The sequence below is a fragment of the Lepisosteus oculatus genome, chromosome 14 (genome assembly GCF_040954835.1).
Source record: "Lepisosteus oculatus isolate fLepOcu1 chromosome 14, fLepOcu1.hap2, whole genome shotgun sequence".
Lineage (NCBI taxonomy): Eukaryota > Metazoa > Chordata > Actinopteri > Semionotiformes > Lepisosteidae > Lepisosteus > Lepisosteus oculatus.
Genome location: NC_090709.1, coordinates 51247990 through 51264531, shown reverse-complemented (window position 1 = coordinate 51264531; position 16542 = coordinate 51247990). Strand labels below are relative to the sequence as shown.

The 16542-nt window shown below is 46.6% G+C and overlaps 2 non-coding genes across 2 annotated transcripts; one reads left to right on the top strand and one right to left on the bottom strand.

The window, feature by feature from the left end:
* Positions 1-4193: 4193 nt before the first annotated feature.
* On the bottom strand, positions 4194-4265 carry trnae-uuc (transfer RNA glutamic acid (anticodon UUC)). The gene has a single exon. It is a non-coding gene; the product is annotated as a tRNA-Glu (tRNA).
* A 201-nt stretch (positions 4266-4466) lies between these two features.
* trnah-gug (transfer RNA histidin (anticodon GUG)) lies at positions 4467-4538 on the top strand. Its single transcript has one exon. It is a non-coding gene; the product is annotated as a tRNA-His (tRNA).
* The last annotated feature ends 12004 nt before the right edge of the window (positions 4539-16542 follow it).

Genomic DNA, 16542 nt, shown 5'->3' with positions numbered 1-16542 from the left:
ATATTTCCACAGCCTTTACATCAAACTATCAGTGAGCTAATTATTTTTTTTAAAACCTCCAGTTTGTCATTGATGCTTAATTACGCACTAACTGGAACCCGGGGGACCGCTGTGTACAGACGTTCACAATGCGAGAAATACTGTTCAATACGGCTTTGTGCGAAAAACCTGTATATGACCATAGGAAGCAGAACAGCCCTGTCTCCAATTACCCAGACTGTAAGCACGGGAATAAAGCTTTGTTTGATTTCTGAAACCGTTCCTTTACGCCCTGTTTTCACCCAGGTAAGGGTCAACTATATTGACAATACTACTGACAGCAGGAAGATTAAAATATTCTTTACTCAGCAACTTATTAAAAACAGCTCCCATGATGTTCAAACCGATTTTTTACACAGAACACTGACACAGCTTTGCTTTCTGATTCTCTTTTTCTCGTGCTTTTATTTAATATGGCACAATGCACTGGGATAGGGGTATTCTGTTCACAAACCATTAGCATTTAAACCACAGCACCCACAATGCTGCAAGTAAGTTTTTTGCACACTAAACAGGTCCTCTGACTTTTACCAGCTTTGTTTTGGGTTGTGGAACCTTTCTTTATCTGTTTATGATTTTTTGAAGATACTACAGGCAATACACTGGGATAGGTGGGTCGTCTTCATGGCTCAATAGCATTTCAAATACAACAGCCACAGTCCTGCAACCAGGTGTTTTATACACCAGACAGCTCCCCTAACTTCATACAACCTTGTTTCGAGTTGTGGAACATTTCTTTATTTCTTAATGATTTTTTTTTTTTACTGTAATCAAGTGTTGTGCTAACTAGGCAGGCCTCCTGACCTTTCATAGTCATGCTTTGTTGTGTGCAACTTTAATGATCTTTTTAGTATTTTTAGAACATGGCAACTTCCACCGAGATGGGTGGGGGGTGTGGGGGTGCTCTTCAATAGCTTTTTCATCTATACACACAAACGGATGTAACCAAGACACTCAGAACCTGTCACGCAGGGGCTGACTGCTAAGGATAGGGATCCAATGCGGTGCCCTTGGTAGGGTTGGCGCAAGACGCAGGCGTAGTCGGAGTAAACAGGCAGGGGTCCGAGTCCGGGAAGCCGTAGTACAGGCGTAGGCACAGAATCGACAGGCGAAGGCGTAGTCGAGGGACTGGCAGGGGTCGGAGTCCGGGAAGGCGTAGAAGTTGCGTCGGTGTGGATTCAGAAGGCAGAGGCGTAAACGAAGAGACAGTCTGGGGTCAGGATCCGAGAAAGCGTAAAACAGGCGAAGGTACAAAATCGAGTGGCTAAAGCGAAGTTGGAAAAGCGGGGTCGAGGTCCAGGGGAGAAGTCGTAGAAAGGCAAAGGCGTAGTTAGTAGGTAAGCTCCGGGAGAGAATCTCAATCGTGAGCAATGACCGGGGGACAGATGAGGGTTTAAGTAGAGGACTGATTGACACGTGCACGTTTGGTACGGGGAGAGCTCGTAGGAATGCGGGAGCGCTTGCCTGCGTGAGGGAGATTCGTGACAGAACCAACAGAATCAACCTGAACTCATAGAAAAACAAGAATGCCCCCGAGACACCTGCACCCCCCCCCGGACCACTCTGGTATCAACACCCCCAAACCCATCCATACCAGCTAACAAGACTCAGAATCGGTGCAACCCTCCAACCTGTACCAAGAGCAGGATTGGACAAGAACCTGTACCACACTACGTAAACAGGTTTGTATTTTTGGCTGAAGATGAAAATGTTTAACATAGATTGTTTTGGTTCTAGCAAACAATAATAATAGTTGTTAAAATCCAAACACACATAATGAGATCACTCTCTGTCAGTATGTGTAACATTCTGGGTCTGGGCTCCTCTGTATTTTGGCTAAAGAGAGTTCAACAACATTATTAAATGCACTGACATCATAATCTGACAAGAGACATTGTTTAGGGGAGACTTGACCACCCACTGTCCCCCTGTTATCGTGAAGCTCATTGTCCTTTAGCTTTCCAAAACCAGAATCACTTGGGACTCCGGGGAGATTGGTGTATGCAAAATATTTATTCCTTATGCAAGAAATTGTATATGGTCAATATTGTGATCATATCTTATCAGCAGATGGTAATCTCCAAGGAACAATCTCTGGCCATCACAGAGGACAGTCACCACCCCGGACATGAGCTCTTCACCCCACTGCCCTCAGGCAAGAGATATAAGAGCATACGGACACTTACCACAAGATTCTTCAATAGCTTCTATCCACAAGCAGTGAGCAGTGAGACTGGCGAACACATTTAGCCATCCCCCTCGGACCACACCTACACCATCACCATCTAAATCTTCATGATTTCTTATCTATTGCACATCTCCAGTCATTGTTTACACGTCTGTATTGTTTACATTCAAACTGTCTACATGTTTACTTGCACATTGTCTATTGTTTGTTTGTACATTGTCTTGATGCACTGTTTGCACTTTGTTTTGTTTTTTACACTTGTTTTACAATCGAGAGACTTTCTGTAAGTAAGAATTCCATTGTACCAGTATCGGTTACATATGGCAATAAAGTTCAAGTTTAAGTTCAAGTTCACAAGTAATAGGTTTATTCCATGCTGAAAAATGATCAAATGATTGATGAACCCAAGTGATTTGAAAGAAATGTTCCACAACTCAAAGCGAGGTTGTATAAGGTTAGGGGAGCTGTCTGGTGTGTAAAACACCTGGTTGCAGCACTGTGGCTGTTGTGCTTGAAGAGCTATTGACTCGTGAATAGCACCCCCCTATCCCCATGTACCGCCTGTCTAATGGTGCCATATGGAAAAACTCATAAAAAAATAAAGAAAGGGGCCACAGCCACAGCAAGGTTGTATGAGGTTCAGGGGCCTGTCTGGTGTGGAAAACACTTGGTTTCAGCAGTGTGGCTGTTGTATTTGAAATGCTATTGAGCCATGAAGTCAACCCACCTATCACACTGTATTACCTGTAGTGTTATCTTCAGAAAATCATAAAAAATAAAGGTTCCACAACTCAAAACAAAGCTGGGAGAAGTCAGAGGACATGCTTAGTGTGCAAAAAACTTACTTGCAGCATTGTGGGTGCTGTGGTTTAAATGCTAATGGTTTGTGAACAGAATACCCCTATCCCAGTGCATTGTGCCACATTAAATAAAAGCATGAGAAAAAGAGATTCAGAACACAAAGCTGTGTCAGTGTTCTGTGTAAAAAGTCGGTATGAACATCATGGGAGCTGTTTTTAATAAGCCGCTGAGTAAAGAATATTTTAATCTTCCTGCTGTCAGTAGTATTGTGAATATAGTTGACCCTTACCTGAATGAAAACAGGACGTAAAGGAAGGGTTTCAGAAATCAAACAAAGCTTTATTCCCGTGCTTACAGTCTGGGTAATTGGAGACTGCGCTGTTCTGCTTCCTATGGTCATATACGGGTTATTCGCACGAAGCAGTATTGAACAGTATTTCTCGGGTTGTGAACGTCTGTACACAGCGGTCCTCCGGGTTCCAGTAAGTGCGTAATTACGCATCGATGAAAAACCGGAGGTTTAAAAAAAGATAATTAGCTCACTGATAGTTTGATGTAAAGGCTGTGGAAATATCCACATGCCGTGGTCTTTAAAATGCTTTTGAAATGAAGGCGTTCTGTGCTTCCATTGCGGAGATATGGACAAAAGAATATTCGTGCTTGGTAAATAAAATGTCATAAAAACGAAAAAGTAAAGGCTGAGAAAGCATTCACAATGTATTTTATACACAAAGGAAGTATTCTCGCAACTCTTAGAGGTTTCGTGTAAACGCTACAGCCAACATCATTTTCTAACCTCAAGCTAACTTTACCCTGGTCACGCCTGTCATGGACGGAGCAGGAAAGGCGGCGCCACATTCTACAGCCCTCTCCACGCAATCGACGAAATCGGGCTACTGAATGGAGAAATGGAGAAAATCGCCTCTCCAGAAAGTGCAAATATCATCTTGGAGAGTATAAATCCTATTGCCGAAGGTCAGCCCTGTCTACCAGAGTAACCCTCCCACCTCCTGCAGCGATGATCAGCTCGCCTCACACGTGAGAAGTCTTCGGTTGGAAACAAGCGCCCCCTCTTCTCGCGCGTTTTGCATGTTCGAGTGGTTTTAATGCGGCTCCTTCGTACACGGTGCTGATCTTTTGGAAAGCAGGAGGCAAAACTGACACACTCCCATACTGGGGGTCGAACCCAGGCCGCCTGGGTGAAAACGAGGAATCCTAACCGCTAGACCATATGGGAGCACACAACCCTGCTGTTCCGGGCTTCATGCAAGCAAACTACATAAATATGAGAACACACGCAAGAGAGTTGTCACTCAGAGTGTCGAAGGGTCGATGTATACTGGGGCTCAGTTGAAATGCAAAGTCAGGACTTTTCCGAATTATGTCACACGAAGAGAGCACAGCCCTTTCCGCCCTGCCACGTGTGTCTCGGTAACTCGCTGTGATCGTATAGTGGTCAGTACTTTGCGTTGTGGCCGCAACAACCCCGGTTCGAATCCGGGTCACAGCAGAATAGGGGCGTCTGCTTTTACTACTCGCACGAATGAAGGCAAAAAAAAGCCAATCGATGTGAACGAACGGCGCTTTACAGAGGAGTACTGCCTGACTGGATCGTTGATGAACGACAGAGGCCACTCCGACCTCTTCTCGGTTTCCTTCAATGACTTACTAAGGATCTTCTTCACATTCGCCCATGCAGGGGAAGCCAGTTACACCAAAGCAAACGCAGGAAAGTGCATTTCAAGCAGAGACCAGGAGGGACTTGTTTACACCGAGAGTGGTCGGAGAATGGAACAATGCGCCCAGCCCTGTTGCTGGAGCTGATTCTTGATGAGATCTTGGGCTCACTAAGAAGCACCCGCTGGATGCTAATCTTTCTGTTGTTCTTGCAGGTCCTGCGCTGCTTTTGAGCCGACAGAGCTCCTGCTGGTCTGTCGGCACAGCCCAATTGCAAATGATCGGCTCCGCGTACAGAAGGAACGTGCGTTTGGTACAAGAGTGCATGAATGCACCGGAAATACATTGGGAACAAATGGCCGGTGGCTCAAGACCTCTGTGAAGTACAGGAGCATGCGAAAAGAGGCTGTCTCGAACCGGGGACCTCTCGTGTGTTAGTCGAACGTGATAACGTTACACTACGGAAACCGCCAGGGGCCGCTGCTGGTGTCTCGCTTGTGATTCGGGCTGAGAAAGGGAAGCGTCACTTTAGGCAGGGGGCGCTGGAGAGAGGAACAAAGGGCGCGATGAAACAAAATGCCGAAACCCGTGATCAAACCAGGGACCTTTAGACCTTCAGTCGAAAGCTCTCCCAATTGAGTTATTTCGACTGTGCGCATCGCCCCCATCGCCACCTGCTCCAGCCTTCCTGTGCGCACCAAGAAGAGCAGGAGAGTGTTGGTGAATCCCCAAACAGTGTGCGTGGCGACAAACGAAACAGGCCTGTTTTCACCCGATTTCAAACCAGGGATCTTTCACGTGTGAGGCAAACGTGATAACCACTACACTACAGAAACGGTGGGAAAACAAGCCCACCGGCAGTGAGTATTCAACTTCACTGCATTACTGCTCGAGAATTCAATTGTTATCCCAACCAGTTGATATCAATTTATTTCCTTAGGGTTATGTACTTGATTGAGTATCTAATGTAGAAGTTGTAAACAAGTTCAATTCCGAAACGGTCTAAATGAATGATATACCGAACTTATGTCCTCTTGATATGTGTAACTCTTTTTAACTGAATGAATTTATATATTTTGTATTCTGATAACCCTTACGATAAGATCTGTTAGGTTTACATTCTATATATTAATAAATGTATCCTCGTGTATTAGTACCTGTGTGTGCGTTGTTTGAGTTATATCGCATGGTTGGATTCTAAGTGTAAGGAACAGTTCTTTCCGGACCCTATGCGGACGACACAGTCCGACGGAGTGGGGAAACACTAGGGAAACGTCATGCAGGAAAACGGGGCTGAAGACAGGGGGGCGTGTCCAAGGTGCGCTGGTGCACGTGGGAGGTGTGGCCGAGGCAAACAATCCAAAAGAGAAGTCCTTAGGGAATATCCAAAACACAAGGGTAAGTCCAATACCTGGAGATCCATCAGAACGAAGAATTAAAAACCACGGAGGCTGGGTCGGAACCGGCGGACGGGGAACAGGAACGGGAACGGGAACAGAGGTTAAACCTTAACGGGACCAGGCGCTTCCAGGTCCCGGACTCGCACGATATGGAAATCAGGTGCAGAGCCCGGAAGAGCGTCAGCGCCTGGCTTTTAAGGTGGGCTGGGAATGGGAAACAGGTGCACGAAATAAAGTCTTGAGTGAAAGGGCTGGAGCACCCTTAAGGAGGGGGGACTATAATCGTGACACTAAGACCATTAAAATAATCAATTTTGTGATTTACTGCCACAATTAATAATTGTCCCAGCAAATGCACAAACCCCTACAGAACTGGTGCCTCGCGAGAGCACACTACAACAGTGTGTGATCTCCTGTCCCAGCCTGAGGAGCAGACAGCGAGCCTGACTCTCAATAATAATCATCAAGTATGGGATCTCCTATCGCAATCTGAGAAACAAACAGTGAGCCTGTCTCTCAGTAATAATAATAAAGTGTGTGATCTCCTGTCGCAGCCTGGGGAACACTGAGCCTGTCTCTCAATACTAATAATACAGTGTGTGATTCCCTGCCCCAGCCAATGGAACAGACAGTGAGCCTGTCTCTCAATAATAATAATACAGTGTGTGATCTCCTGTCCCAGATGAAGGAACAGCGAGTTTATCTGTCAATAATAATAATACAGTGTGATCTCCTCTCCCAGCCTGAGGAACAGACAGTGAACCTGTCTCTTAATAATAATAATCCAGTGTGGAATGTCCTGTCCCAGGCTGAGGAACAAACAGTGAGCATGTCTCTCAATAATAATAATACAGTGTGTGACTTCCTGTCCCACCCTGAGGAACAGACAGTGAGCCTGTCTCTCGATAATAATAATACAGTGTGTGACCTGATGTCCCACCTTGGGGAACAGTGAGCCAGACTCTCAATAATAATAATACAGTGTGATCTCCTGTCCCAGCCTGAGGAACAGACAGTGAACCTGTCTCTCAATAATAATAATAATACAGTGTGTGACCTCCTGTCCGAGCCTGAGGAAGAGACAGTGAACCTGTCTCTCAGTAATAATAATACAGTGTGTGATCTCCTGTCCCAGCCCAAAAGAAGAGACAGTGAGCCTATCTCTCAATAATAATAATACAGTGTGTGATCTCCTGTCCCAGCCTGAGGAACAGACAGTGAACTTGTCTCTCAATAATAATAATACAGTGTGTGACCTCCTGTCCCAGCCTGAGGAACAGACAGTGAACTTGTCTCTCAATAATAATAATACAGTGTGTGACCTCCTGTCCCAGCCTGAGGAACAGACAGTGAGCATGTCTCTCAACAATAATATTAATAAACTGTGTGATCTCCTGTCCCAGTCTGAGGAACAGACAGTGAGCCTGTCTCTCAATAATAATAATTCAGTGTGTGACTTCCTGTCCCAGCCTGAGGAAAAGACAGTAAGCCTGTCTCTCAATAATAATAATACAGTGTGTGACCTCCTGTCCCAGCCTGGGGAACAGTGAGCCAGACTCTCAATAATATTAATACAGTGTGTCATCTCCTATCCCAGCCTGAGGAACAGTAAGCTTGTCTCTCAAGAATAATAATACAGTGTGTGACCTCCTGCCTGAGGAACAGACAGTGATCCTGTCTCTCAATAATAATAATCCAGTGTGGGATGTCCTGTCCCTGCCTGGTGAACACTGAGCCTGTCTCTCAAAACTAATAATACAGTGTGTCATTTCCTGTCCCAGCTAGAGGAACAGGCAATTAGCATGTCTCTCAACAATAATATTAATAGACTGTGTGATCTCCTGTCCCAGTCTGAGCAACAGACAGCGAGCCTGTCTCTCAATAATAATAATAATACAGTGTGTGAACTTCTGTCCCACCTTGGGGAACAGTGAGCCAGACTCTCAATAATAATAATACAGTGTGATCTACTGTCCCAGCCTGAGGAACAGTGAGCCTGTCTCTCAATAATAAAAATACAGTGTGTGATCCCCTGTCCCAGCCTGGGGAACAGACAGTAAACCTGTCTCTCAATAATAATAATCCAGTGTGTGATCTCCTGTCTTAGCCTGAGGAACAGACAGTGATCCTGTCTCTCAATAATAATAATCCAGTGTGGGATCTCCTGCCCCAGCCTGGGGAACACTGAGCCTGTCTCTCAAAACTAATAATACAGTGTGTCATTTCCTGCCCCAGCTAGAGGAACAGACAGTGAGCATGTCTCTCAACAATGATATTAATAAACTGTGTGATCTCCTGTCCCAGTCTGAGCAACAGACAGTGAGGCTGTCTCTCAATAATAATACAGAGTGTGATCTCCTGTCCCAGCATAAGGAACAGTCAGTGAGCCTGTCTCTCAGTAATAATACAGTGTGTGATCTTCTGTCCCAGTCTGGGGAATTGAAAGTGAGCCTGTCTCTCAGTAATAATAATACAGTGTGTGATCCACTGTCCCAGCCTGAGGAACAGACAGTCAGCCCGTCTCTCAATAATAATATTACATTGTGTGATCTCCTGTCCCAACCTGAGAAACAGACAGGAGTGAGCCAGTCTCTCAATAATAATAAAGCAGATAATGATCTGCTGTCCCAGCCTAAGGAACAATCAGGAAAAAGCAGGTCTCTCGATAATAATAATACAGTGTGTGATCTCCTGTCCCAGCCTGAGGAACAGACAGTGAGCCTGTCTCGCAATAATAATAATACAGTGTGTGATCTCCTGTCCCAGCCTGGGGAAAAGTGAGCCAGACTCTCAATACTTATAATACAGTGTGATCTACTGTCCCAGCCTGAGGAACAGACAGTGAGCCTGTCTCTCAATAATAAAAATACACTGTGTGACCTCCTGTCCCAGCTTGGGGAACAGTGAGCTTGTCTCTCAATAATAATAATACAGTGTGTGACCTCCTGTCCCAGCCTGGGGAAAAGTGAGCCAGACTCTCAATACTAATAATACAGTGTGATCTACTGTCCCAGCCTGAGGAACAGACAGTAAACCTGTCTCTCAATAATAATAATCCAGTGTGTGATCTCCTGTCTTAGCCTGAGGAACAGACAGTGATCCTGTCTCTCAATAATAATAATCCAGTGTGGGATCTCCTGCCCCAGCCTGGGGAACACTGAGCCTGTCTCTCAAAACTAATAATACAGTGTGTCATTTCCTGCCCCAGCTAGAGGAACAGACAGTGAGCATGTCTCTCAACAATGATATTAATAAACTGTGTGATCTCCTGTCCCAGTCTGAGCAACAGACAGTGAGGCTGTCTCTCAATAATAATAATACAGAGTGTGATCTCCTGTCCCAGCATAAGGAACAGTCAGTGAGCCTGTCTCTCAGTAATAATACAGTGTGTGATCTTCTGTCCCAGTCTGGGGAATTGAAAGTGAGCCTGTCTCTCAGTAATAATAATACAGTGTGTGATCCACTGTCCCAGCCTGAGGAACAGACAGTCAGCCCGTCTCTCAATAATAATATTACATTGTGTGATCTCCTGTCCCAACCTGAGGAACAGACAGGAGTGAGCCAGTCTCTCAATAATAATAAAGCAGATAATGATCTGCTGTCCCAGCCTAAGGAACAATCAGGAAAAAGCAGGTCTCTCGATAATAATAATACAGTGTGTGATCTCCTGTCCCAGCCTGAGGAACAGACAGCGAGCCTGTCTCTCAATAATAAAAATACACTGTGTGACCTCCTGTCCCAGCTTGGGGGACAGTGAGCTTGTCTCTCAATAATAATAATACAGTGTGTGACCTCCTGTCCCAGCCTGGGGAAAAGTGAGCCAGACTCTCAATACTAATAATACAGTGTGATCTACTGTCCCAGCCTGAGGAACAGACAGCGAGCCTGTCTCTCAATAATAAAAATACACTGTGTGACCTCCTGTCCCAGCTTGGGGAACAGTGAGCCAGACCCGCAATAATAATAATAATAATAATAATAAACTTTATTTTATATAGCGCCTTTAAAGGTGGCTTCTCAAAGCGCTTTACAGGATGACAATAACAATAAATAAGAAGACTACAACAATAAATAAGAAAATTTCACAAGACAGGACACAATTATAATTACAACAATACAACAATAACAATAGAGGAGACCGTGTAAGATGGTATTAAGAAGAGCAGAGGGGTGAAGAATGGAACCAGTTAAGTAAAGGCTTTTCTGAAAAGGAGGGTTTTGAGTCTGGATTTGAAGGAGTTTAGAGAAGGTGACTCTCTAATATCCTTGGGCAAGGAGTTCCAGAGCTTGGGGGCATAGCAGGAGAAGGCCCTGTCGCCCATACAATGTAGACGGGCTTGTGGGACAGTAAGGAGGGCAGAATTTGAAGAGCGGAGGTTGCGAGGTGGGGAGTAGGGCGATAAAAGTTCGGACAGGTATTGAGGTGCCAAGCCATGTAAAGCCTTGTAGGTGAGCATGAGGATTTTAAAGTCTACGCGGAATTTGACCGGAAGCCAGTGCAAGGACTCCAGGATAGGAGTAATGTGAACACTTGCACTAGATCTGGTCAGGATTCTGGCTGCTGAGTTTTGGACATACTGCAGCTTGTTCAGAGTAGATTTAGATACCCAAGGGAGCAGAGCATTGCAGTAGTCAATTCGAGAGAATACAAATATGTTGATCAGCTTTTCAGCCACAGTTAATGATAGCATAGGGCGTAGTCTTGCGATATTTCTAAGGTGAAAAAAAGATGTTTTGACAATATGCTGTACATGTGGGTCGAATGTTAAGCCAGAATCGAATATAACCCCAAGGTTTTTCAATTTTGATTGGAGCTCAAGTACAGAGCCATCTACAGACAGGGTTACAGGACTGGCTTTACGAAGTTGATGGGGGGTTCCAATAAGCATGACTTCAGTCTTGTCACAGTTAAGATGAAGGAAGTTTTGAGTCATCCAAATTTTTATGTCAGAGATGCAATTAGATAGAATAGAGACAGCCACATCAGTGTCGGGTTTGGTATGGATGTATATTTGAGTATCGCCAGCGTAAAAATGAAAGCTGAGGCCATGTGATCTTAAAAGCTGACCAAGTGGGAACATGTAAATGCTGAAGAGCAAGGGGCCCAGTATTGAGCCCTGAGGGACACCAGACTTGACAAGACCAATTTCAGACCTGTACCCATTGAGAGAGACAAAGTGACAGCGATCAGTGAGGTAAGACTTAAACCATTTGAGGGCAGTGTCAGAGACTCCAAACACAGTCTCGAGACGAGAAAGCAAGATGTAATGGTCAACAGTGTCAAAGGCAGCACTGAGATCAAGAAGGATGAGTATGGAAAGAGAACCAGAATCAGAAGCTATTAGGAGATCGTTGGTGACTTTGACTAGGGCGGTTTCTGTGCTGTGAAGTTGATGGAAGCCAGATTGGAGGGGTTCGAAAAGGTTGTTTGTCATGAGGTGGTTATGTAACTGAAGTGTGACAGCACGTTCTAGAATTTTAGAGAGAAAGGGTAAGTTGGAGATGGGGCGAAAGTTGTTAAGATTGTCGAGAGCCATGTTAGGCTTCTTTGGCACTGGGGTAATAGCAGCAGTTTTGAGGACCATTGGTACAATGCCGGTGCTCAAGGATTCATGTATTATATTGAGGACAATGGGACAGAGAGAAGAGAAACAGGACTGGAATAAAGTGGTGGGAATGGGATCTAAAATAGATGTGGTGGGTTTCATGCGCGTAACTAGTTTGTTTAGGGATGCTGAGTCAAGAAGAGAGAAGCTGGAGAGACGGGAACCAGAGAAGTTGGATGAGGAGGGAGGAGGTGTGGAAATTATATCCGTAGTGGAGAGAATGTGATGCCGGATGTTGTCAATCTTAGAACTAAAGAAATCTAAGAATGTGTTGCAAAGTTGTGATGAGGCAGGTAATGTGGTGGGGCAGTTTGGCTTGAGCAGTCTGTTGATGGTGGAGAAAAGATGCCTGGGATTGTTTTGGTGATTTTCAATGATGTGAGAATACAGTGTGATCTCCTGTCCCAGCCTGAGGAACAGTGAGCCTGTCTCTCAATAATAATAATACAGTGTATGATCTACTGTCCCAGCCTGGGGAACAGACAGTAAACCTGTCTCTCAATAATAAGAATCCAGTGTGTGATCTCCTGTCTTAGCCTGAGGAACAGAGAGTGATCCTGTCTCTCAATAATAATAATCCAGTGTGGGATGTCCTGTCCCAGTCTGAAGAACAAACAGTGAGCATGTCTCTCAATAATAAAAGAACAGTGTGTGATCTCCAGTCCCAGCCAGAGGAACAGTGAGCCTGTCTCTCAATACTAATAATACTGTGTGTGATCTCCTGTCCCAGCCTGAGGAACAGACAGTGAACCTGTCTCTCAATAATAATAATCCAGTGTGGAATGTCCTGTCCCAGTCTGAGGAACAAACAGTGAGCATGTCTCTCAATAATAATAGAACAGTGTGTGATCTCCAATCCCAGCAAGAGGAACAGACAGTGAGTCTGCATCTCAATAATAATAATACAGTGTGTGATCTCTTGTCCCAGCCTGGGGAACACTGAGCCTGTCTCTCAATACTAATAATACAGTGTGTCATTTCCTGCCCCAGCTAGAGGAACAGACAGTGAGCATGTCTCTCAACAATAATATTAATGAACTGTGTGATCTCCTGTCCCAGTCTGAGCAGCAGACATTGAGCCTGTCTCTCAATAATAATAATACAGAGTGTGATCTCCTGTCCCAGCATAAGGAACAGACAGTGAGCCTGTCTCTCAGTAATAATACAGTGTGTGATCTTCTGTCCCAGTCTGGGGAATTGAAAGTGAGCCTGTCTCTCAGAAATAATAATATAGTGTGTGATCCACTGTCCCAGCCTGAGGAACAGACAGTCAGCCCGTCTCTCAATAATAAGATAGCAGATTATGATCTGCTGTCCCAGCCTAAGGAACAATCAGGTGTAGTGTGCCCTCTGAAGGCACCAGTTTTGTAGGGTTTTGGCATTTACTGGGACAATTATTAATTGTAGCTGTAAATCACAAAATTGATTCTTTTGATGGCTTTAGAATCCAACCATGCGATATAACTCAAACAACGCACACGCACAGGTACAAATACACGAGGATACATTTATTAATACATAGAATATGCATATAAACCTAACAGATCTTATCGAGAGGGTTATCAGAATACAAAAGGTATATATTCAGTCAGTTACAAAGAGCTACATATATCAAGAGAACATACGTTCGGTGTATCATTCATTTAGACCATTTCATAAAGTGAACTTGGTTACAACTTCTACATTAGATACTGAAAACAAGTACATAACTCTTAGGAATTAAATTGATATCAAGTTGTTGGGAAAACAATTGAATTCTCGAGCTGTAATGCATTGAAGTTGAATACTCATCCAATCTCTGGGGATTCAGACCTCCTGCGGGCTCAAGGAAACAGTTGCAGGCTTCTAAATTGTCCAATCCGCACTCTCTGGCTGCGTGCCAGGCTGTGCTGTGCGGCTTGCGACGGTGCGCTGCTGATGCTCACTGACCGGCTAGTTAGTGTTCGCTTTAACTAGCAAAGTTTGCGCACAGGAGAAAAGATGACTGTGGGTCCTAACAGGTCAGGAAGAGGACCAGTTTGTTCCTGATGAAGAGCTAGTTCTGAATAGTGATTCAGCTGTCCACAGTTCTGACCTGTCCACGAGGCTTGCTGCTGATGCTAACCTCAGGTGGATCCTCTGGTTACTCTCTGGCAACCTCCGCTCTAGACTCTTAGAACAAAGGAAAGTTCTGGCACTCGGACACACTGGCCGTTCCTTGGTTGTCTGGGCTGAGTCTCAGGATGGTCAGGAGGCGCGCTGCGAGAATGTCCTGCCCTTGGGAGCCTTTTGCTCCTGGGCCGTCCTGCCCTGGAATTCTCCTTTGAATTCCCTTTAGAAAAGTCCACGACATAGTCTGTCAGGTCCTCTGTGTTGCCTGTTTTTACCTGGAGGAACTTCAGCTCGTTCATTGGCTGAAAGTTCCATGGACATCAGAGTCCCACGTGGGTTACTCAGCCCTACCAGTCCCTGATTGGTTGATCAAGGTGAGATATGAGTCACTTACTCCTGACACTTAGGAATGCAGTCCAGATGTCCATCTGGCACACCCTAGACAGATAGGCGCCAATGGATGACCATCGATCATGATAGCCAGGCTTACCTAAGTGCATCCCCATTTGGGAGCTGTCCCTTAACAAAAGAAAACATCTTTAAATCAACCTGCATGAATAGTTTCTCTGTGGCTGCACCACAGAGATGAACAGAGAGATGGGGCCTCATTTGGAAAAGCACAGCAACACTTAATTCTGTCTTATTAACAAGCATTGCCGCTACAAGTGAAAGACTGAAGTGAAATAGAGTGGGGACGAAGGCAGTGAAGAGAGAGAACGTGGGAAGAAGAGAAAAACGCAAGGGAAAAAAAGCAGCGTCGTAAAAGAGGTGACGGAGCTGTCCTCTCTATAAGAAGGGTGCCAGTGAGCCCTGCTCTTGCTTACGGGCGCATCCCCTTGAGCAGACCCTCTGATGTCACAGGGGGCGTGGTCAGCGTGAGAGCAGGAAGAAGGAGAGGAACAGAGGTTTTGTTTGTCTCAAGTAAGACTTTGCTTTTTGTGAATTTTTGTGTTTTTTGGTGTTTTTGGTTGATTTTTGAGGCCCTCCCCTTCAGCCTAGCTCTGTTTGGGGAGGGGAGAGACTTTTGGTTTTTTTTGTTGCTTTTTTGTTGCTTTCTGAGTCCTGTTTGTGTTTTAATGGAAGGAAAAAACATGGAGGCAGAGAATGTTATTGTAGTGGAGGAGGAGAGTGGTGTAGGAAAGAGAAGGATGAGGAATTCAGACCGACCCCCCCGGCGGCTTTTTGCAAGGGCGCATACTGTTGTGGTGGATGTGAGCGGCGTGGAGAAACCGTCTGCGGGTGCTATTATCGCAGCTGTGTACGGCGTCTGTGGGGAGGGCTCTCTTTTTGCCTGCCACCCCCGGACGCCAAAAGAGTTTGAACTGACTCTGGACTCAAAAGAACATGCGGACGCGGTGGCTGTGGGGCTGGATGTGCAGGGCACACCCTGCTACTGCCGCTGGCTGGAGCGGAAGGAGGTAGTGGTGTCCTTCCTCCACCTCCCGGCATATATCTCAGATTAGACTATCAAGGAGAAGCTGAGTAGCTGGGGGGTGAGAGTGATTTCGGACATCAGGATGCGCCACTACCCCGGGACCACCATTGCTGATGGCACGAGGTTTGTTCGGATTCACTTTCCCGAGCATGTAGCCTCGTTGCCATACAGCACCCGCTTCGCCACGGCAGAGGGGGAGCAGTAGTTCAGGGTCCTCCACGACCAGCAACAAAGGGTGTGTCATGTCTGCCTGGACTCGGGGCACATCGCCAAGGACTGCCCTGAGTTCCTCTTCTATGAGTGCAGACAGCCCGGCCACCGCGCCAGGAACTGCACCGCTGCCAAGTGCCCGGACTGCCTCCATGCGCTCATGAGCTGCTACTGCGAGCCTGAGCCGGAAGATCCAGCCGCCGCAGGAGCAGCTGTCCGAAACACTGAGGGGGTTGAAGATGGACTACGGGTGGCCGCTGCAGCTGAGCATGGAGAGTTGCCAGCAGTGGCGCCCCAGGACCCCAGTGAGCCAGCAACGCCCTAGACGGTGATGGGGGAGAGGCAGAGGGAGGTCCCTCCAATCTTGGGTACAGCGCAGCAGAAAGGAGCCGGGGACCAGCCAGCATCTCCACCAGCAGGGGCGCCCCGTTGCCCTAACAATCCTGCTGCATCCCACTCTGTGCCGCAAGAGAAGCAGAGGGAGGTTGCTCCACAACATGCGGCGGTGCAGCGTGATGCAGCTGAGATCCTACGGGCACCACCACCACCAGAGGCGGCCCCTCAGCGTACCAGTGGGCTTATGACACCCCAGCCTGTGCAGGGAGAGAGGCAGAGGGAGGAGGCGACGGCACCAGCACCACCACCACCACCATCACCGTCAGCGGTTCCCCAGCTTACCAGTGAGCCAGCAGGGCCCTCTTCTGGGTCCAGGGGATGAGAAGCCTGCTGGGGTCAGCAAAGGCGCTGCTGCGAGGCGTGTGACCAAGCGGCAGCGGCAACGGCGAAAAGACCCTGGCAAGGTGGACATAGGCCCAGACGAAAAGACGCCCGAGGACCCAGAGGAGCCTGAGGGGAAGCGCCCGGTTGCCCTGCAGCGGCCACAAGACACCGGCCTGCCAGGTGAGGGAGCCTCTTCAATACTCGGTCAGGCACCGTTGGCAGAGACTGAGGAAGGGGAGTTGGATATGGTCGTGGGAGGAGAGGTAGGGGAAGTGGTGGAAGTAGGAATGGAGGATGGGTGTCTGGAGATGGATGGGGCAGGGACGGAGGAGGGGGAATTACAGGGCATGAAGATGGAGGGGGAAGGAGAGGTGG